The sequence below is a fragment of the Taeniopygia guttata genome, chromosome 28, assembly GCF_048771995.1.
Source record: "Taeniopygia guttata chromosome 28, bTaeGut7.mat, whole genome shotgun sequence".
Lineage (NCBI taxonomy): Eukaryota > Metazoa > Chordata > Aves > Passeriformes > Estrildidae > Taeniopygia > Taeniopygia guttata.
Window position 1 is genome coordinate 6,063,948 of NC_133053.1, and position 6,109 is coordinate 6,070,056.

At 47.2% G+C, this 6,109-nt stretch overlaps 1 long non-coding RNA gene across 1 annotated transcript; it reads right to left on the reverse strand.

The window, feature by feature from the left end:
* Positions 1 to 887: 887 nt before the first annotated feature.
* Positions 888 to 2,659, reverse strand: LOC140680787 (uncharacterized). Its single transcript, XR_012052184.1, has 2 exons — positions 1,691 to 2,659; positions 888 to 969 (listed from the first exon to the last, which is right to left on the reverse strand). It is a non-coding gene; the product is annotated as an uncharacterized lncRNA (long non-coding RNA).
* Between the last annotated feature and the right edge of the window lie 3,450 nt (positions 2,660 to 6,109).

The window sequence follows — 6,109 nt, forward strand, 5'->3', positions numbered from 1 at the left end:
ACCCTAAAGCTGTTAATGGCTTTTTTTCTCCCCTCTCTTTCTCTGTGCTGTTTTTAAAACCATCCACTGGGGCTATTCCTGCTGGGGCCTTTTGTATTTAAATCTTTAACTTTCCTGATGTGAAGACTCACTTTTCTTAACAAACTGACTTTTTAAATGTATGGATTTGTTTAAAAAAAATATTCAAGAGGAGCAATCTGAAGTTTTTTAAAAATTCTATTACCTTAATTCCTAGCTACAGTGTGTACTTAATGATGGGACTAGTGGCATTGATGCACATGTCTTCTAGTTAGCTGACCCATGACCCTTCATGTGTTACTTTTATTCTAGCCTGGAATACATTTTAACCTTCAAAGTGTCTGATATGCTCATTACAGAAAATTGTGCTATTCTTTTAAGTTTCTCTCATTTTTTTTAGGGAGAAGACTCCATTAGCAGGAGTGTCTGTAAATAAATAATCAATGTTTGTAAACAGTCTTCTATTTGCTCAGTTGTGGCTTCTAATTTAAAAGATATCTTAATCTTAACTGATTAAGATATCTTAATCTTAAAAGATATCTTAACTGAAATCCATTTTACAGTTGGTTGCTCATATTAATTCCAGAAAACGATTTAAAAAAAAAAATTACATCCTGTTGGGTGACTCCTACTTCATATGGCTCTGACTTGCTGCTCATGACATCTCAAACACACTAAAAGGAGCGTCCACTCTAGTCACAGGCAAAGTTCTCAGAGGTTCTTTGTGCTGACATCTCAGGTTTGTGAAGGTAGGACTGGATGCTGACCTTTCCCAAATTATTAAAACTCTCCGCTGTGTTCTTTCTGTTAAAATAAGAAGTTAGTTGACTGGCCATGAGCACACCAGCTCTGCTTCCCCTTATTCTTACCTGTCTTGCAAAGGCCTCAAGCTTGGGACTCGTTAGTCTTATCTTCTGTACCCTGAGGTGTGTTGACAGCATCCCATATCCCCTGCAGGAAAGGGAAGCTGGATTGGTAATGAATCACTGGTTTTCTTTCACAGGCAGTTATTTAACCCAGGTGTTTCAGGGTGAGGAGAATTCAAGGAGTGTTCAGTGACCTTCACACTCACCCTGGTTTAGTGCTGGCAGAACAGTCTGTGCTTCCAGTGGGCCCTGCCTGGTCACACCCCAGTGGTGACACAGCCACCTGAGTTTGCTGTGTGTGATACTTTTGGACAGTCTTTCTCCTGCAGGTGGAATGCTTTTTCTGCGTCAGGAATGTTCCATATGTGTAACTGAAGAGGATTTTTTGTTTGCCTTTACTCCCTGGTCCATTACTTTATTTTCCTCCCTGTGCACGTGTGAAGGGATCCCCTCATGTCCTGTTTGTCCTGAGCATGGCCCAAAGGGCTTTGACAGCCCCACAGACACAGCTGTGGTCACTGGTAGTGCTGCAGAGTGTGAAATCACAATCCTGGAGCCAGCAGAGCTTACAGCCCACTGAGGGGCACCACATAGAGCCAAAGGATGGGCCATGTTCAGCTGGGTGAGGTGAAATTAATGCTGAAGGCAAAGCAGCAGGGCAGTGCTGGAAGCAGAAATAAATCTGGGGCTCCCAGCCGCGGCATGGCTGAGCAGCTCCTGCCTCCCCCTGCCTCTGCTCTGGGCCCCACACAACGCCTGCCACAGGAGCCCCTGGCCCGGCTGTGGGAGGGTGGCCTTGCCCTCACCTGGCTCCCTGGCACCAGGGCCCTCCTGCTTGCTGTCGCACATGTCAGCCGTCAGCAGTGAGTCCCTGTCCAGAAACGTCACAGTCTCCTCCAGGTGCTGGTCCTCTCTCTCTGTGGGAGAAAGAAGAGTATGGGGAGTTTGCAGAACCCCTTTTATCTAGTTTCTGTGTTTAATGAATTTGAGATACACAAGCGTTTAGAAGTGTTATATTTAGTTTGCAATTGGTTGCCTGACAACGCAGATCAATCTTGTCCTTCCCCACCAGAGATATGGGGAATGCTCTTGCTAGTCTTAAGGATACTTATGCACTTACACTCAGAAAAGGGCTCTGTCAGCAGCATTTTATAGATTTCAATCTAGTATTTTTGGGTACCTTGTTAAGGTGTAGTTATTACTTTATTAATAAAAATTCAGATTTCAAAACGGAGCATTCAAATGTTGGGGAACAGCAGGTTTGCACCTGTGCTTGCCGTTACAGAACAAGGAGGGAACCCTGTAGAAAATAAATCTACAGTTGTACAAGTGAAGGCTATTAAAGCTTGGGAATGTATAGAGAGAACTGACCCTGTTCAGGGAGGTTCTGGCCTGGTGTTCCTTAACTTGAAAGCTTGGTTTAGCTTGATTTTGATATTAATTCAGTCTCTCAACAGAATATTGCTCTTCATTTTCGCACACAAATAAAACAAAGGTGAAAAATGCTGTCTTCTGTAAAGTATTGTAAAGCCCTTCCCCATCAAGACATTCAGGTCTTGTGCCTTGAACATGCAGTGTCTGCTTGTGTGAGCACAAGGACTTGATTTAAAAGTTATCTGAGGCTGTATTGGTGGTACAGACAAAATAGGAGTGGTCTCACTTAACTTCTTAGTCTTCCAAAAGGGCACCAAGAAGGAGCCAGGAAACTGCAGGCCTATCAGCCTCACCCCATCCCCAGAAAGGTGACAGAATAGCTCCTCTTGGATGTCATCTCTAAGCCTGTGGAATAACAGAAAGGGAAAACTGTGAACAGGCTTAGCAGCTGCTCTGCAGGGCAAACAACTGAGTTAGCAGAAGAAGAAATTAATAAAGTATGAGTTTATCCATGGCAAGGAAGAAAGCGAGGCTGTTAGCATGGGAACTGATAAACACATCGGGGTTACTTGTAGTCAGAGGATACGTGCCTTAGGGAGCAGCATGCGTGCCTTCATAGTTTGTGGTAAACACATTTGCAACGAATTGTTGACATTCAATGCTTTGTACCAATAAAATACAATAAGCTATTGCTTTGTCCATTGAATATCCTGAGCTTTTTTGATGTAACTAATGACTTAAGATCACACTTTCCTTGGGGTATAAAAACTTGAGAACAACTTGTAATAAAGAAGAAGCCATTGCTGTCACTGCACAGGTGTATGTGTATGCCTTGTGTCCATCTCTACAGTGACAGAAAACCATGCTTGACCAATCTCACAGCCACCTCTGCTGCACTGACTGGTTGGGTTTGTGAGGGGAGAGCAGTGGCTGTTTGTTGGAGCTTACTTTAGGTTGGGGTGGTTTTGCGTGGTGGAAAAACTTTTCTTTTAATTTGTGCTTTTAAAGAAAGGCTTAGAAGTTTTTTGTTGTTTGGTTTCAAGGTAGTTGATTGTAAGTTATTTAAAAGATTGTCTTCTTGGGTAGTTGTGGTTTGCTTAGTAGCTTAGGTAAAGGCACATACATACTTTGATATCTTTTTTGACTTTAGTTTTTTTCTTCTCTTCCCCCGCCCAGGGTTGGTGTTATTTTTTATACGGTACATTATGTGTTAAGTGTTTATAGTTTTTCTTTAATGCTTATTACGTCTATTAAATGGTGCTTTTTTACCCTAAATTAATTTGTGAGTGTTAACATTACTAAGAATATGGAGGTAAGGAAGAAGAAAGAGGGAGGACAGGATAGGCCTAAATCTCTTTATCTTAAAACTTTTGATTTTTATGTATAAAACTAAACCCTCCCCTGTATAAGACTTAAAATCTTCTTGTATAGCACTTAAAAATTTTTCTTTTTACTTTGTGACTAATTTTACTATTATATTTAAACTTTTGCAACTTTTTGTTCTTTTTGTAAGGTTGGTAAATTTTTCTATGGTTCAAATCTAAAATTACAGCTGTTTTTAGTTGCCTGCTAGGGTCTTAAATGCGTCTGACTTGGACTGGGAACATCTAAAAATGTCTGAGGGACATTTTGAGTTCTGACAGCTGTTGTCAGCCGGGACTTCAGCAAGGCTTTGTCCTGGCCTCCCATATCACGGTCATGGAGCAGCTCAGGGACAGTGGCGTAGAGAAGTGGACAGTGGAGCTCCAAACTCAGAGAGCTGTGAGCTCAGGGGGCCGTGCTGGTGTCAGCCTTGTTTGCCCTATTCCCCAGTGACCTGACAGAAGGGACGGAGCGCTCCCTCAGCAGGTTTGCTGATGGGACGGAAACAGGAGCAGAGGCTGATAAACCACACGGCTGTGCTGCCCTTCAGTGAGACCTGGGCATGCTTGAGAGTTGAGGAGAGAGAGAGACCTAGTGAAGTTGCACAGAGGAAAGCTTCTAGAAGAGTTTGAAGGTTTGTAATTACCAGGCAACAGAAGTTCTTTAATATAGAGGCGTGTATAACGTCATTTTGTGATGTCCACTCAGGGAAACGACTGCACCTCTGTATGTTACAGGAGCAGTTCCTTGTATGTATGTAAAAAAGTCTTTGAGACAAACTGTGAATTCAGAAACTTCCCCTAATATTATGTTGGATTTTCACAATTTTCTGGACTGCCTGGTGAAGCATAAGGATTTCAAAAAGAAAGTGAAAGCAAACCAATAAATCCTGGTTTAGAGATCAGAAGCATTTCCTGTTTGTTCCTTGAAGAAGTTGCCAAATAACAAAACTTTTGAAATCCTTTCAAAGACCTAATATGAAAAAATTTTGGCCAAGGTGTTAATCTGTGTTTCTGAATAGGAACATGCTTTTTGTTTCAATTCAAGGTTTGTAGCAGGGTTTGGGGTTTTTTGTGCGTGTCCTTTGAATGTGAGTTGCTTTTATGCAGGACTTTGAATGATTCGATCATGTACCCAAGAGAACATTTTACTGTGTCCCGCTGTCCAGTGCTGAACAGGGTTGAGACAGAGCAGGTGGCTCTGTGTCTGTGTGCAATGTGCAGGAGCAGCAGCAGAGCAGTGCCCAATGACTGCCTCGTGGCCTGGCATTTGGCCCTGCACTTGCTGCAGGAGTCCCTGCCCGGGTTCCCTGCTGGCCCAACCTTCGCACCCATCTCAGAACCTGGGTTCCCAAGAGGGCCGCCTCAAGTGGTTGCCAGGAACCTGAGGCCATGGCTGCCCCACTTTTGGCTGCACGATGCTGATGTCAGAGTGGCCATTGTGACCTGTGCAACCAAGGCCCCAAAAGGGAAGGCTGGGCTCAGGCCGTGTGTCAGTGCGACCTGACAACGGGAGGAGAAGGCAGGGCAGGGACGCTGCTGCCCAGGGACCAGAGGAGCCCCACAGCTCGGGGCTATGGGCCTGTGCTGCAGGCTCCCCTGCCTCTCCCTGCCCAGAATCAGCGGAGGAACAGCCAGAGCAGACTGCGGTGTTCCTCGAGGCGACGACAGGAGGAGAAGGAGGACAGGAGCAGGGCTCACGCAGGGCTCAGCGGGGAGTAGTGCCCTCGTGGCTCTGGGCCTGTGCTGCAAACTCCCCACCCTCCTCTTTCTCCCACAGAGAGAGAGGACCAGCACCTGGAGGAGACTGTGACATTTCTGGACAGGGACTCACTGCTGACGGCTGACATGTGCGACAGCAAGCAGGAGGGCCCTGGTGCCAGGGAGCCAGGTGAGGGCAAGGCCACCCTCCCACAGCCGCGCCCAGGGGCTCCTGTGGCAGGCGTTGTTTGGGGCCCAGAGCAGAGGCAGGGGGAGGCAGGAGCTGTTCAGCCATGCCGTGGCTGGGAGCCTCCTTCCTCCCCAAGTGGGGCCCAGCTGGGCCAGGGGGCAGCTCTTGGGACACCCGTGCCCGCAATGGCCCCTGCTCTCCAAGGCCTCCAGCCCTGCCCATCAGCCAGGCAGGCCGGCAGGGACAGAGCAGCCCTTGGGGCCGATGCTGCTGCAGCCAAAGAGCCCCGCAGAGGTGCTCATGCCCGCTGCCATTGGCTCTGTGCCCTGCAGTGTGCATGCTGTGTCGCCGGGCAGAGGCTGACCCCTGTGCTTCCCCAGGCCCTGCCAACAGCTCCTGTGCTGCTGCTGATGCGCTGCCCAGGGCACCCACAGGCACTGCTGGAGCCTCACACCCACCACAGCCAGCTGGGGTGAGACAGCTCTGCTGCTATGGGCTCGGCTCTGGGCAAAGCACCCGCATGTCCCTGGGCTTGGCAGAGCCTGTCCGCTCCTGGAGGGCTGGGGGTTCTGCTCTCGTCCGGCCTGGCCCGGGTCTTG